This window comes from Pseudophryne corroboree (genome assembly GCF_028390025.1).
Source record: "Pseudophryne corroboree isolate aPseCor3 chromosome 3 unlocalized genomic scaffold, aPseCor3.hap2 SUPER_3_unloc_3, whole genome shotgun sequence".
NCBI lineage: Eukaryota > Metazoa > Chordata > Amphibia > Anura > Myobatrachidae > Pseudophryne > Pseudophryne corroboree.
Genome location: NW_026967519.1, coordinates 817,886 through 834,109, shown reverse-complemented (window position 1 = coordinate 834,109; position 16,224 = coordinate 817,886).

The following is a 16,224-nucleotide window of genomic DNA, read 5'->3' as shown; positions in this document are numbered from 1 at the left end:
AGTACGAGCTTAACTGCGAGTGACCCGAATCAATGCCGATAGGAAGAAAGACCCAAAAGAAAAGGGGAGTAGCACAAAGATAAGACAAGAGTAAGAGAATAACACTACAATGTCAGGGAAACGTGGGAGATCCAGAGATATTAGACAGGAGTGTCCCAGACAAAGACAAGGCAGCTGTAAAATGGACTGGATTGTAAAGAAGTGAGAGCACGAGAACACTGAAAGCTCTGAACCAACAGGTGGAGCTACTGGCAGTGAGAGTACTGAAGGTTTGCAGGAGAAATAGATCACAGAGAAAACACGGGACTGTATAGTAAATAGATGAGGGGTAGTATTAGCAGAAAATAAGATTTTAGACCTACCGGTAAATCTTTTCTCCTAGTCCATAGAGGATGCAGGGGACTCCATAAGGACCATGGGGTATAAACGGGCTCCGCAGGAGACAGGGGCACTCTAAAGACTTTAGATGGGTGTGCACTGGCTCCTCATTCTATGCCCCTCCTCTAGACCTCAGTTAAAGAACTGTGCCCAGAGGAGACTGACAGTACGAGGAAAGGATTTTTGTTAATCTAAGGGCAAGATACATAACACCATCCACACCGTACAACATGGAATATACGAACCAGTTAACAGTATGAAACAAAACAGCATCAGCCAGAGACTGATCAAAACTGTAACATAACCCTGATGTAATCAATAACTATATACAAGCTTTGCAGGATTTACTCCGCACTGGGACGGGCGCCCAGCATCCTCTACGGACTAGGAGAAAAAGATTTACCGGTAGGTTTAAATTCTTATTTTCTCTTATGTCCTAGAGGATGCTGGGGACTCCGTAAGGACCATGGGGATTATACCAAAGCTCCAGAACGGGCGGGAGAGTGCGGATGACTCTGCAGCACCGATTGAGCAAATATGAGGTCCTCCTCAGCCAAGGTATCAAATTTGTAGAATTTAGCAAAAGTGTTTGAACCCGACCAAGTAGCCGCTCGGCAAAGTTGCAATGCCGAGACACCTCGGGCAGCCGCCCAAGATGAGCCCACCTTCCTAGTGGAATCGGCCTTTACCGAATTTGGTACCGGCAATCCAGCCGTAGATTGAGCCTGCTGAATTGTGTTACAGATCCAGCGGCAATAGCCTGCTTACAAGCAGGGGCGCCAACCTTGTTGGCTGCATACAGGACAAACAGTGCCTCTGTTTTCCTAACCCAAGCCGTCCGGGCTACATCAAGAGACTTGGATTCCTCCAAGTCCCCCGTAGTCACAGGCACCACAATAGGTTGGTTCATATGAAACCACCTTAGGCAGAAATTGAGGACGAGTCCTCAACTCTGCTCTATCCACATGGAAAATCAGATAGGGGCTTTTGTGAGACAAAGCCGCCAATTCAGACACCCGCCTCGCAGATGCCAAGGCTAACAACATGACCACTTTCCAAGTGAGAAATTTCAACTCAACTGTTTGAAGAGGCTCAAGCCAGTGTGACTTAAGGAACTGTAACACCACGTTAAGGTCCCATGGTGCCACTGGGGGCATAAAAGGAGGCTGGATGTGCAGCACACCCTTTACAATAGTTTGGACTTCTGGGAGAGAAGCCAATTCCTTCTGAAAGAATATTTACAGGGCTGAAATCTGTACCTTAATAGAGCCTAATTTTAGGCCCATATCCACTCCTGTCTGCAGAAAGTGGAGAAAATGTCCCAGGTGAAAATCTTCCGAAGGAGCATTCTTGGCTTCACACCAAGATACATATTTTCTCCAGATACGGTGATAATGTTTCGCCGTCACCTCCTTCCTAGCTTTTATCAGAGTAGGGATGACCTCCCCCGGAATACCTTTCCTAGCTAGGATTTGGCGTTCAACCGCCATGCCGTCAAACGTAACCACAGTAAGTCTTGGAACACGCAGGGCCCCTGCTGCAACAGGTCCTCCCTGGGAGGAAGAGGCCACGGATCTTCTGTGAGCATTTCCTGAAGATCTGAATACCAGGCCCTCCGAGGCCAATCCTGAACAATGAGTATTGTCTGGACTCTTTTTCGTCTTATGATTCTCAGTATTTTTTAGATGAGTGGAAGAGGAGGGAAGACATAGACTGACGGAAACATCCATGGTGTCACCAAGGCGTCTACCGCTACCGTCTGAGGGTCCCTTGACCTGGAACAATACCAACGAAGTTTCTTGTTGAGGCGTGACGCCATCATGTCTATATGAGGAAGCCCCCAACGACTTGTTATCTCTGCAAAAACTTCTTGATGAAGACCCCACTCTCCAGGATGGAGGTCGTGTCTGCTGAGGAAGTCTGCTTCCCAGTTGTCCACTCCCGGAATGAAGACTGCTGACAGCGCGCTTACGTGATTTTCCGCCCAGCGAAGAATCCTGGTGGCTTCCGCCATTGCCACTCTGCTCCTTGTCCCGCCTTGGCGGTTTACATGAGCCACTGCTGTGACGTCTGACAATCAGAACAGGTAGGTCGCAAAGAAAAGTCTCCGCTTGTCGTAGGCCATTGTATATGGCCCTTAATTCCAGTTGATGTGTAGACAAGCCTCCTGGCTCAACCACAGTCCCTGAAAATTTCCTTGTGTGACTGCTCCCCATCCTGGGAGGCTCGCGTCCGTGGTCACCAGAACCCAGTCTTGAATGCCGAACCTGCGACCCTCTAGAAGGTGAGCACTCTGCAGCCACCACAGGAGAGACACCCTGGCCCTGGGGGACAGGCTTATTTTCTGATGTATTTGTAGATGGGACCCCGACCAGTTGTCCAGAAGGTCCCACTGAAATGTCCTCGCATGGAACCTGCCGAAGGGTATGGCTTCGGTGGCCGCCACCATTTTTCCCAGTACTCGAGTGCATTGATGAACTGACACTCTTTTTGGCTTTAACAGGTCTCTGAGCATGCTCTGGAGTTCCTGGGCTTTTTCCATCGGGAGAAAACCCCTCTTCTTTTTCTTGTCCAGAATCATGCCTAAAAATGATAGCCGAGTCGTTGGAATCAACTGCGATTTTGGCAGATTTTGGATCCAGCCGTGTTGCTGCAGCACTCTCAGTGAGAGTGACACGCTTTTCAGCATCTGATCTCTCGATCTCGCTTTTATCAGGAGATCGTCCAAGTATGGGATAATTGTGACTCCTTGCCTGCGCAGGAGCACCATCATTTCCGCCATTACCTTGGTGAAAATCCTCGGGGCCGTGGACAGCCCAATCGGCAATGTCAGAAACAGGTAATGACAGTCCTGTACAGCGAATCTCAGGTACGCCTGATGAGGAGGATAAATGGGGACATGAAGGTATGTATCCTTTATGTCTAGTGACACCATAAAATCCCCCCTTCCAGGCTGGAGATCACTGCCCGGAGAGATTCCATCTTGAATTTGAACTTTTTTAGATACAGGTTTAGGGATTTTAGATTCAGAATGGGTCTGACCGAGCCATCCGGTTTCGGGACCAAAAATAGAATTGAATAGTACCCCTTCCCCTGTTGCACTAGGGGAACCTTGATAATCATATGCTGTTGACACAGCTTTTGTATCGCAGCTAAAACTATTTCCCTCTCTGGGGGAGAGGCTGGCAAAGCCGACTTGAAAAATCGGCGAGGAGGCACTTCTTCGAATTCCAGTTTGTAGCCTTGGGATACAATTTCTATCGCCCAAAGATCCACATCTGACAGAACCCAGATCTGGCTGAAGAGTCGAAAACGTGCCCCCATCGGTGCGTACTCCCGCAGTGGAGCCCCAGCGTCATGCGGTGGATTTTGTAGAAGCCGGGGAGGACTTCTGTTCCTGGGAACTAGCCGTAGCAGGCATTCTTTACCCTTACCTCTGGCGAGGAAGGAAGAGCCCCGGCCCCTTCTGGACTTATGCGACGATAGGACTGCATCTGATATTGAAGTGTTTCTTTTGCTGTGGGGGAACATAAGGCAAAAAAGAAGATTTACCCGCGGTAGCTGTGGACACCAGGTCCGCGAGGCCCTCCCAAAATAAAACCTCACCCTTGAAAGGAAAGTTTCCATTTGTCTCTTTGAATCGGCATCGTCCATTGGCGGGTCCACAGGGCTCGCCTAGCAGAAATTGCCATTGCATTGGCTCTTAAACCCAACAGCCCAACGTCTCTCGCAGCGTCTCTCATATATAACGCTGCGTCTTTTATATGACCTAAGGTCAATAAAATGCTATCCTTATCTAGGGTGTCAATGTCAGATGACAAGTTATCTGCCCATGCTGCTATTGCGCTACATACCCATGCTGACGCTACTGCCGGTCTGAGCGAGGCCCCCGTATGTGTATAAATTGATTTTAAGGTAGTCTCCTGTCTGCGATCAGCAGGATCCTTGAGGGTTGCTGTGTCTGGAGACGGTAGCGCCATCTTTTTGGACAAGTGCGTCAAAACCTTGTCCTCCCTGGGCGAGGATTCCCACCGTAACCTGTCCTGTGCGGGGAAAGGATACGCCATAAGAATTCTCTTGGGCATCTGCAGTTTCTTGTCTGATGATTCCCAAGCTTTTTCAAATAAAGCGTTCACCTCATGAGATGGGGGAAAGGTTACCTCCGGTTTCTTCTCCTTAAACATGCAGACCCTCGTGTCAGGCACCGAGGGGTCCTCTGTGATATGTAAAACATCTTTTATTGCAATAATCCTATAATGAATACTTTTGGCCACCCTTGGATGTAACCTCGCATCATCGTAGTCGACACTGGAGTCAGAATCCAAGTCTGTATCAGTGTCTGCTACCTGGGACAGGGGACGTTTGAGACCCAGAAGGGCACTGTGACACAGTCAAAGCCATGGATTGACTCCCTGCTCTTTCCCTGGACTCTGCTTTGTCCAATCTTTTATGTAATAAAGACACATTTGCATTTAAAACATTCCACATATCCATCCAATCAGGTGTCGACTGTGCCGACGGAGACACCACAATCATCTGCTCTACCTCCTCCTTAGACGAGCCTTACACTTCAGACATGCCGACACACACGTACCAACACCCCCACACACACTGGGATATATATCTATATGGAGACAGTCCCCCAATAAGGCCCTTTGGAGAGACAGAGAGAGAGAATGCCAGCACACACCTAGCGCCACTGGACACTGGAACAAAATCCTAGTCTGTACAGCGCTTTATATATCAATAATACACTCACTGCGCCAAATAAATGTGCCCCCCTCCTTTTTGCCCTCTGTACTTGTGTTTAGCAGGGGAGAGTGCGGGGAGCAGCTTCTCTGCAGCGTGCTGCGGAGAAAATGGCGTTGGTTAGTGCTGGAGGATCAAGCTCCGCCCCCTCAACGGCGGGCTTCGGTCTCGCTCAAATTCTTTATACTGGCGGGGGTTTATTTAATATACTGCCTCCGCAGTATATATATGTCAGCCAGTGTTCCTTGAGGTTTATTATTGCTGCCCAGGGCGCCCCCCCCCTGCGCCCGGCACCCATACAGTGCCGTCAGTGTGTGTGAATGTGAGAGCAATGGCGCAGCGCGGTACCTCAGTGAAGATCTGAAGTCTTCTGCCGCCTTTGAAGTTGTTAGGGTCTCCTGCTCTGTGCTGCCACGTCGTCATGGCAACCAGGAGACAAGTGCTAGCGGAGTAACCTGAGCGTAGCTGATACTCCGGTTCGGGTCTTTTGCTGTGCAGTGGTTACAGGCTCTGTGCACGGCAGGGGATCCGGTGCTGGTTTTTGTGCTCACAGTCTGTGAGGTCTGAGTGGGGCGTGGACAGCACCTGCTATATAAACCCTCTTCTCAGGTTAGGCAGATGCTGCTGAATCTTTGTTGGTTAGTCAGTTCCTGAAAGCTAGCTAGTACTGTGTAAACTTTGTATTTGTTTGTTGCTTACTGCAAATAGGCCTTGGGATTTGGTATTACACTCTGCCAATCCAGACCTAGCAGTAAGACTGGAGTCAGTCGTTTAACCTGCTGGGGTTCTTTTGCTACTCTGTGAACCTAGCAAGTTTGCGGCTGTATTCTTAGACTTGCCTGCCAAAATCCTTTCTCACTGTGCAAGGTGTTCAGGTGTCAGTTTAGTGGCAGTAAGCTGAACCAGTGCACTGCAAGTGAGGACTAGGATTGTGGAGACTCTCTTTGTGTCTATTATTCCATCTCTGACCAAGGAATTTACTGCCACACCCGTTGGTAACCCTTTAGGGTTTTGCTGTTGCCCTTAGCAACAGCATTTCGGGTTCTCTACGTATTAAATCACAACATCTCGCTTCTTTCCATCTGAGCATTCCTAATACTAGGGAGACACCCAGTTTCTTAGCCTTTGGGCTTATCTGTTCACTTTGTGTTTATTTTGTTACCCTATCACCTTCTGTGTATGTAATGTCATATTCCCCAGTCCGTCTGTGAGTTCATTTGTTTTGCATCCCTCTCCGTTCAGACACCAGTACATTCCTGCTGGCACTGGTGTGCATAACATATTCAGCAGCCAAATACTCCTGTTGAAATTTTGTGGGAATATGGAGCATACCCCTCAAAATACTTTGCAACAGGTGGTCAATCAGGTGCAGGTCCTGACTCGACAATTTAATTATTTGTCCATTAAAATGCACACCTCGCAGGCACCTGGCGGAGCTCCCGCAGCAGCAGTACCTTCAGGGGTTAAGGAGCCGAAAGTAAATCTCCCGGATCATTTTTCTGGAGATCGCTCGCAGTTCTTTTGTTTCAAGGAGAGCTGCAAGCTATATTTCCAGCTTAGGCCTCATTCTTCTGGGTCGGAGATTCAGCAGGTGGGCATAGTGATTTCCTTGCTACAAGGAGACCCACAGGTCTGGGCATATGGGTTGCAGCCTGACTGTCCGTCGCTTAAAAGTGTTGATGCTTTTTTTACGGCACTGGGCATGTTGTATGATGACCCTGACAAGACGGCCTCAGCCGAGGCTCAGATTTCGATCCTTAAGCAAGGGCGAAGGCCAGTTGAGGTTTATTGTACGGAGTTTCGGAGGTTGGCCCATGATACCCAGTGGAATGACCCAGCCCTGAGACACCAGTACCGAAGAGGTCTTTCTAACCAGTTAAAAGACCAACTGGTACAATATCCCTTGCCTGATAGCTTGGATCAGCTCATGCAGTTATCCATTCGGATGTATAGACGTCTGAGAGAGCGTAGGCTTGAAAGGGAGACTGAGGTTTCCTTCTTTCCCAAGGGAACCTCAGACTCTGAGGAATTTTCCGAGGAGCCTATGCAGATTGGGGCTACCCGCCTCTCCTCGCGTGAGAAGACGCTGAGGAGACAGCAGGGGTTATGTTTGTACTGTGGGAATAAAGGTCATGTGGTAGTATCATGCCCAGAAAAGCCGGAAAACTTCAGGGCCTGAGGGTGATGGGAAATATCCTGTCAGGCCAGAAGTCAGAATTTCCCAAGAAAACTTTTATCATTCCGGTGACCTTGAAGATCCTCGGTCAAACTGTCAAGACTGAGGCCTTTGTGGACAGTGGGGCCAACGGGGTTTTTATGGACCGCCAATTCGCCCTGAAACACTCTGTTCCCTTAGTACCCTTGGCATCGGAAATTGAGATTTGTGGGTTAAACGGGGAACCATTATCCCAGGGTAAGATTACCTCTTGCACTAGCCAGATTTCTTTGTTTATTGGAGCCACACACTCTGAAAAATTGTCCTTTTATGTGACTGTCTGTACTTTTGACCCATTGGTGTTGGGGTTACCCTGGTTAAGGGCCCACAATCCTCAATTTGACTGGGTCTCTGGGGAGATTCTTAGTTGGGGTACTGATTGTTTCAGGAGTTGCTTGAGCCTTCCAGTCAGGCTTTCGCAGCTAAGTTTGCCAGGATTGCCAGGATGTTATGCAGATTTTGCGGACGTGTTCTCCAAAAGAGTCGCAGAGGTACTACCTCCCCATTGCCCCTATGACTGTGCCATTAATTTGTTGCCGAATGCTAAGCTTCCCAAGAGCAGGTTGTACTCCCTGTCACGTCCTGAGACTCAGGCTATGGCAGAGTACATTCAGGAGAACTTGGCTAAGGGATTTATCAGACCTTCACAGTCTCCAGTTGGGTCGGGGTTCTTCTTCGTGGGTAAAAAGGACGGTTCGTTGCGACCCTGCATCGACTTCAGGGAATTGAACCGTATACGATTAAAAACTCATACCCACTGCCTCTCATTTCGGTCTTGTTTGACCAGCTTCGTACTGCCACCATTTTTTCTAAGATTGACCTACGCGGTGCGTACAATCCAATCCGAATAAGAGAGGGGGATGAATGGAAGACTGCCTTTAATACCCACTCAGGGCATTATGAATATTTGGTGATGCCTTTTGGGCTCTGTAATGCCCCGGCAGTCTTCCAGGACTTCATGAACGATGTGCTCAGGGAATATTTGGATAGATTCTTAGTTGTATACTTAGATGACATCCTAATCTTCTCCCATTCCCTGGAGGAACATCGGAAGCATGTACGCTTAGTCCTCCAGAAACTCAGAGCCCACCGCTTGGGGCGAAGCTGGAGAAGTGCGAATTTGAAGTTCAGCAAATCGCATTTCTAGGATATATTATCTCCCCAGAAGGTTTCCAAATGGAGGGTTCCAAGGTACAGGCAGTCCTGAATTGGGTGCAGCCCACTAGTTTGAAGGCGCTTCAGCGTTTCCTGGGCTTTGCAAATTTTTATAGACGATTTATCGCTGGATTTTCGTCTATAGTGGCGCCCTTGGTGGCACTCACTAAGAAAGGGGCGGATGTTGCTCACTGGTCTTGTGAGGCCAAAGCGGCTTTTGCCCGTCTCAAAAGGGCATTTGTCTCGGCCAAGGTGCTGCGACACCCAGATCCAGAGCGTCCTTTTGTGGTGGAGGTGGATGCCTCTGAGATGGGTATTGGGGCAGTGCTCTCTCAGATGGGAGTGTCTGATAATCGCCTTCATCCCTGTGCTTACTTTTCCCGTAAATTTTCGCCTGCCGAGATGAATTATGACGTGGGTAACCGGGAATTGTTGGCTATTAAGGATGCACTTGAGGAGTGGAGACACTGGCTTGAGGGGGCTAAGTTTGTGGTCTCAATTCTCACCGACCATAAGAATTTGGCATATTTAGAGTCAGCGAAGTGCCTCAATGCCAGGCAGGCACGATGGGCTTTGTTTTTTGCTCGCTTTAATTTTTTGATAACATATCGCCCTGGGTCAAAAAACATCAAGGCTGATGCGCTCTCGCAGAGTTTTGCTCCAATCCAGGAGACCACCGAGGAGCCATTGCCCATTGTGTCCCCATCATGTATTAAAGTGGGCATTACCCAGGACCTCTTGTCATTAGTCCTTAGAGCACAGGAGCAGGAACCTCCAGACCTTCCCGTAGGTCTTTTGTTTGTGCCTCCTAGGTTAAGACAGCGAGTGTTCCTGGAATTCCATGCCAAGAAGTCGGTAGGTCACCCGGGTATTGCCAGAACTCGGGAGTTGCTATCTAGGGCGGTGTGGTGGCCCTCGGTGGCTAGGGATGTGGATCAGTGGGTTCGGGCATGTGACATCTGTGCCCGAAATAAGACTCCTAGAGGGGTTCCTGTTGGCCCATTACATCCACTCTCTATTCCATCTAAGCCATGGACCCACATTTCAATGGATTTTGTGGTGGACTTGCCCAAATCCTCGGGGATGACAGCCATCTGGGTTGTCATTGACAGGTTTTCGAAGATGGCGCACTTCGTTCCATTGGTTGGGCTGCCATCGGCCAGACGCCTGTCTGAATTATTTATGCTGCATGTTGTGCGCCTCCACGGGTTGCCACTTGATGTGGTCTCTGACCGCGGATCCCAGTTTGTGGCCAAATTCTGGAGGGCATTTTGTTCCGATCTCCAGATTTCTGTCAGCTTGTCGTCAGGCTACCATCCGCAGTCTAATGGGCAGACTGAAAGGGTGAACCAGTCCTTGGAGCAGTTCCTCAGGTGTTATGTCTCCAAGTGTCAGACTGACTGGGTTGCTCATCTGTCCATGGCGGAGTTTGCCTATAACAACGCGGCTCACTCTGCTACAGGGATCTCTCCCTTCCTTTGTGTGTATGGGCATCATCCTAAGACCAATTCTTTTGACCCCCTGGACTCCACGCCTGGTGGTTCCTCTGTGGTTTCGGTCCTTAGAGGTATTTGGAGGAAAGTGAAGAAAGCCCTTGTGTCTGTGTCATTAGTGATCAAAAGGGTTTTTGATAAGCGGAAAAGACCCTGCCGCTTCAAATTAGGAGATTTTGTCTGGTTGTCTACCAAGAATTTGAAGTTGAGACAGCCATCTCATAAGTTAGGCCCCCGGTTCATCGGTCCTTAAAAGATCACTAGGGTTATCAATCCGGTGGCATTTCAGTTAGATCTACCCCGTTCTTTGTGTATCAATAAAACATTTCATTGTTCCCTTTTAAAACGGGCGATTAGTAATCCTTCTTCCAGTGGAAGACCTTCCCCTCTTCTGATACGTGGCCAGAGGGAGTTTGTTGTTGAAAGGATTCTTGACTCCAAGATGGTTCGGGGTCGGCTGTCATTTTTGGTGCACTGGAAGGGGTATGGCCCGGAGGAGCGGTCGTGGGTGCGCAGTTGTGATCTTCATGCCCCCAGACTGTTACGCTCTTTCTTCTCGCAGTTCCCCGATAAACCCGGTGGTAGGGGTTCTTTGACCCCTCGTCAGAGGGGGGGGTACTGTTAGGGTCTCCTGCTCTGTGCTGCCACGTCGTCATGGCAACCGGGAGACAAGTGCTAGCGGAGTAACCTGAGCGTAGCTGATACTCCGGTTCGGGTCTTTTGCTGTGCAGTGGTTACAGGCTCTGTGCACGGCAGGGGATCCGGTGCTGGTTTTTGTGCTCACAGTCTGTGAGGTCTGAGTGGGGCGTGGACAGCACCTGCTATATAAACCCTCTTCTCAGGTTAGGCAGATGCTGCTGAATCTTTGTTGGTTAGTCAGTTCCTGAAAGCTAGCTAGTACTGTGTAAACTTTGTATTTGTTTGTTTGTTGCTTACTGCAAATAGGCCTTGGGATTTGGTATTACACTCTGCCAATCCAGACCTAGCAGTAGGTCTGGATTGCTAGTAGGTCTGGATTGCTAGTAGGTCTTTTGCTACTCTGTGAACCTAGCAAGTTTGCGGCTGTATTCTTAGACTTGCCTGCCAAAATCCTTTCTCACTGTGCAAGGTGTTCAGGTGTCAGTTTAGTGGCAGTAAGCTGAACCAGTGCACTGCAAGTGAGGACTAGGATTGTGGAGACTCTCCTTGTCTATTATTCCATCTCTGACCAAGGAGTTTACTGCCACACCCGTTGGTAACCCTTTAGGGTTTTGCTGTTGCCCTTAGCAACAGCATTTCGGGTTCTCTACGTATTAAATCACAACATCTCGCTTCTTTCCATCTGAGCATTCCTAATACTAGGGAGACACCCAGTTTTTTAGCCTTTGTGCTTATCTGTTCACTTTGTGTTTATTTTGTTACCCTATCACCTTCTGTGTATGTAATGCATATTCCCCAGTCTGTCTGTGAGTTCATTTGTTTTGCATCCCTCTCCGTTCAGACACCAGTACATTCCTGCTGGCACTGGTGTGCATAACAGAAGTCTTCTTTCACTCACCCGGCTTCTAGCTTCCGTCTCTGTGAGGAGGACGGCGGCGCGGCTCCGGGACTAACAGCGAGGATGAGACCTGCGTTCCAACCCTCTGGAGCTAATGGTGTCCAGTAGCCTAAGAAGCAGAGCCTATCATTTAAGTAGGTCTGCTTCTCTCCCCTCAGTCCCACAATGCAGGGAGCCTGTTGCCAGCAGTGCTTCCTGAAAATAAAAAAACTAACAAAAGTCTTTTTCAAAGAAACTCAGTAGAGCTCCCCTGCAGTGCATCCAGTCTCCTCTGGGCACAGGATCCAACTGAGGTCTGGAGGAGGGGCATAGAGGGAGGAGCTAGTGCACACCCATCTAAAGTCTTTAGAGTGCACATGTCTCCTGCGGAGCCCGTCTATACCCCATGGTCCTTATGGAGTCCCCAGCATCTTCTAGGACGTAAGAGAAATAACAAATAAGCAACGAGACAGATAATACAACTGACAGAGGACGGTTGTAAGATAACCAGACAAAGGTATCCACGGCTAGTGCTAGAACCAAGAGACAACTATGACCAGCAAGGAGTGAGAGGCAGACCAGAATGATAAAGGGAGCATAAGCAAATCAGCAAATCCATGTAGCCAAGCCTCCCCTTGATTACAATTCCATGCAGCTGCCCCACTGCACGTCCTGCGGTCTTCCTGTGAGTGCCTGGCGTCTGCATAACTTGGCAACTCACAGATGCCGCCGGGCTGACGTTGCATAGCATCAACCCCACCCGCTGCACCGGCTAATCATCCAGGTTGCCATGGAGCCAGTGCAGCAGAGCCAGAAGAACGTGCCACACTTCCCCAGAAGTGATGCGATGATAGCGTCATTTTACTCAAAAATGTCTAGGAACCTGGTTTGATGCGGTGGCCATCTTGTTGTAGTTTGATGTCCATCGTTCATGGGTTGTGGCTGCCATTTTGTTGAAGTCCGTGTATTGTAAAAGGTTTATAGTCATTTGTCCACACGAAAAATCCTAAAATTTTACAAATTTAAAAGGCAGAATCCTTCCTAAAACATTAACAAAAAGTACTAAATATATAGAAAACAATGTTAAGCAGTTTAATACTTCCACATAAACAGACCTAACATGAACAATCATAAAAAAACACTACTTCGAAATCACTGTTTAAACCACAAGGTATGAGAATATTGTATAAATAAATTAGTTTCATTTCTGTTTTAGCAATATTCTGTGTATTTGAGATACATCTATGATTCTTTTTGACCTGTTTTCTGCCATAAAAGTTCTTAATATTTTCTACCGAGCAAGAGTGTTCTTTTTTAAAGTGTGCAGACAGCGAATGGGTTTCTAAACCTCTCTTAGTATTTCTCATGTGTTCCCCTATTCTTATTTTTTAGGGTTCTCCATATATAAAATGTATCGCAGCTGCATTGTATAGCGTAAATCACGTCTTTTGTGTTGCAGGTAATAAATTCTTTAACCACATGTTCCTGCCATTAATTATAACTGAATCACATTTTTTCGTTGTGGTCCCATTGATGCTCCGGCATCCAGCACATCCCCCACATCTATAGAAGCCTACTGAAAGGACCTGTCCAGGTTTACGTTCTCTCTCTAAATGTGCACTGGTCACTAGATAATATTTTAGGCTTGAAGAGTTTCTATAAATATAAGGCAGCTTATTTGTTATTTACAATCCCAAAACAGGATCCCTCAACAGCAAGGACCAATGCTTTCTAACTACCATTTCTAATTCTTTGTGCTATGCATTGTAATTATTAATCAGTGCACATGAGTACTTATTTTCAGTTGGTTCATCTTTTTCCTTCTTATTTATAGTTAGAAATTAACTTCTATCAATCTTATGAACTTTTTTAAGGCCCTCCTCTACTCTTTCCTTTTCGTAACCACAGCAGATACATTTCTGTTTCAAGTCTAAAGCCTGTGCAGTTGCGCTTTAGACATTTAAATTGTCCACCTTGTATCGAATGTAACCAGTTATCAAGATGACAACTGTGAGCTGTGATATATGACATAGAGTCAATACTCTTTTGATTTTTGAATATTATTATCCTTTATATAAACTGTGACATCTAAAAAGTTAATTGATGCCTGACTTTTGTCAAAGCTTAACTGGATGTTATTGGTATTGTTGTTATTATTATATTAAAAAAAAGATTCCAACATGATAAAGCCTAATATTTATCTTACTGAAAACCCTTTAAAAGGTGAAAGAACACAGTACGCAATTGACGTATGGAATACCGTAAGAGTACGCACGTAGCGTAACAAACGCTTAGCCGTGGTCGAGACGCACGAGCGGCACGTTCGCTCACGGCTAAGAGCGTACAGGCAAGCACGCTATAGGCTTCTAGCTAGCGTAATGACACGCTATCAGCGTAGCGGACGCTCGAGACCACGAGGAGATCACAAGCGGCGCTGACGCTCACAGAGTTAAACCTTTATAACTATACCATACACAATATACTTATACTATAAACCCTTGTGCAGTGATAAGGTGTAAATGCAACACAGTGTAACCTTGTTAGTTTAGAAGCTGTATGAGCGTATGTGACGCTCTGCGAACCCCTTAGCAATATAATAAAACACTAATACCGGTCTAAGGTTCTAACGCCTTTAAGGAAGAGAATGAACGTTCACTTTGCAAAAGAATACACAGTACAATTTATACACTACCAAGATAACATAGAATATCTAACCAAGTAACTACACATAAAATACAATAAAGACACAAGTACTTTTAAGGGGAGAGAGAGAGAGGCTTACAATAACAATAAAGATAATATGATTGCAGAGAAACTTACGCACAAAGGGAAACAATCGCATGCGCCTTTCTGGATATCCAGCTCCCGATTATCAGTGATGAGAACCGTTGAAGAGAATAGGGAGCTGGCCCAGATCGGCTTGTCCTTTTATACACTACACACATTACAGTACAATGGTCCCTATATTCTTATTGTTCATTGGACACAGGAATTCGTCTTCGCATTATAACAAAAGGTCATAGGTTGGTTCATACAGGTGGGCTGTGACTATTCCAAACTGCTCAGGTGGGTGGGAAACTAGGTTTCCCGCCGCATGGGTAATAAAGTGCAAATACAGTAAATGTTCATAAACTTCTTATGTCCATAACTATTCGCACGAGCGATTAATCCGCTTCAAACCAACACCGGAATATTGCTAATTAAATAATCTTCCGATGGATACTAAACACCACTGTATAACCCCTGTCTGACCCTTCGTATCAAACAAAGAGGGATCTCTTTGTCTATGAACATGCTATATTAACTAAACTTTCAGATTCTATCAAAGGGACCATAATCTACAAAATACATTATATGGTAAAAATATGTAACGATTGAGTCGCACGCTAGACGTACACAAACTCTACTGTAAATGCGCATACCGTGCGCCCGCGGGTGCACGCAACAGCGAGTATGCGCACGCACGGGAGAGCTCATGCACGCGCAGCAGGCACTCGCATGAGTTGCATATATGGCAGTGTGTAGCGTGATATTTTTCTGACTTTGGCACTCACCAATAACTGCCACTTTCTAAAACATTTCAAAAAGAGAAAAATATATGTCATGTGTAAATACATTTCTATGGTCGGGTAGGGGAGGAGAGGAGAAGGTGAGAAAAAGGGTATGACCTAGTGAGATAGCAGAAGCATGTGTGTATGAATCCATGTTTGGGGGGTCATGTACCATCGTGCCGTACGAGTTTTAAATCAAGCTTCGAGGTATTGCGAAGTATACATTTGAATTCCTTCTTATCCCGTATTAAGGGTCTGTGGATGGGCTGTCAAACTTTACCGAGCTCTTTTCGGCTTTGGTTGCAACAAAATGGGGGAGCACATTTTAGTTGATGATACATGAGTAGGGGGGATATGTGAATGCTGATATCTGTGCCTGTATTCCCTATCGACTATGTGTGTCATTACCTGAAGGTTGTAGAGATGAAGATAAAGAACAATTATGGTAAATGCAGTGATAAACTATGTGAGTTTAATATACATTTTCCGTTTGAGGTCTTGTCTTGTCTCGACGTACATGTTGACTGTAGTCTCTTTGTGCTTTTGCCAATAAACGTAAGCAAAGCTTTATCAATGTCCATAGACTTACAAAAAGTGTTGGGCTAGCGTAAAATTAAAGTCACTAGGGATATGGGGGGTCTATGGCATAGTCCATCATTTGTCTGTGTAAAAAGGTTGTCAAATTCTTCTTCCAAGCGGATGTCTTTTTACCTTGGAGAGAAACAAAAGGAGAAACGGGTGAAAGAAACGGACCGTGGAATCACATTTTCATCACAACATTGTCTCTATCGTTGGGTCATAAATCAAATTCATTGGAATTATAATGTCCTCACTCCTTAGACTCATCACCTTAGTACTTCGTTTACACTTCGTTAAAGCCTGAACGCATCTAAATATCAAACCAATCGATATGACAATACCCAAGATACACAGAAGAAATTTCCCTACATCCATTATAATTCCTTGAGCCCATTCTACTAAACCAGAGAACCAATTTCGCGGGTTCAACCATGACACCCAACCGGTCAGCTCATTACCCACAGCAGCAAGGGTGAGATTGTGTCTCCTGCGGAATTCCCACTTTAATTGGAGAATGTCCTCCATCTTTTGGTCTATGACCTCGACCGGGTCCTCTGTGCTATTCGTAATATAAGTGCAGCATTTTAC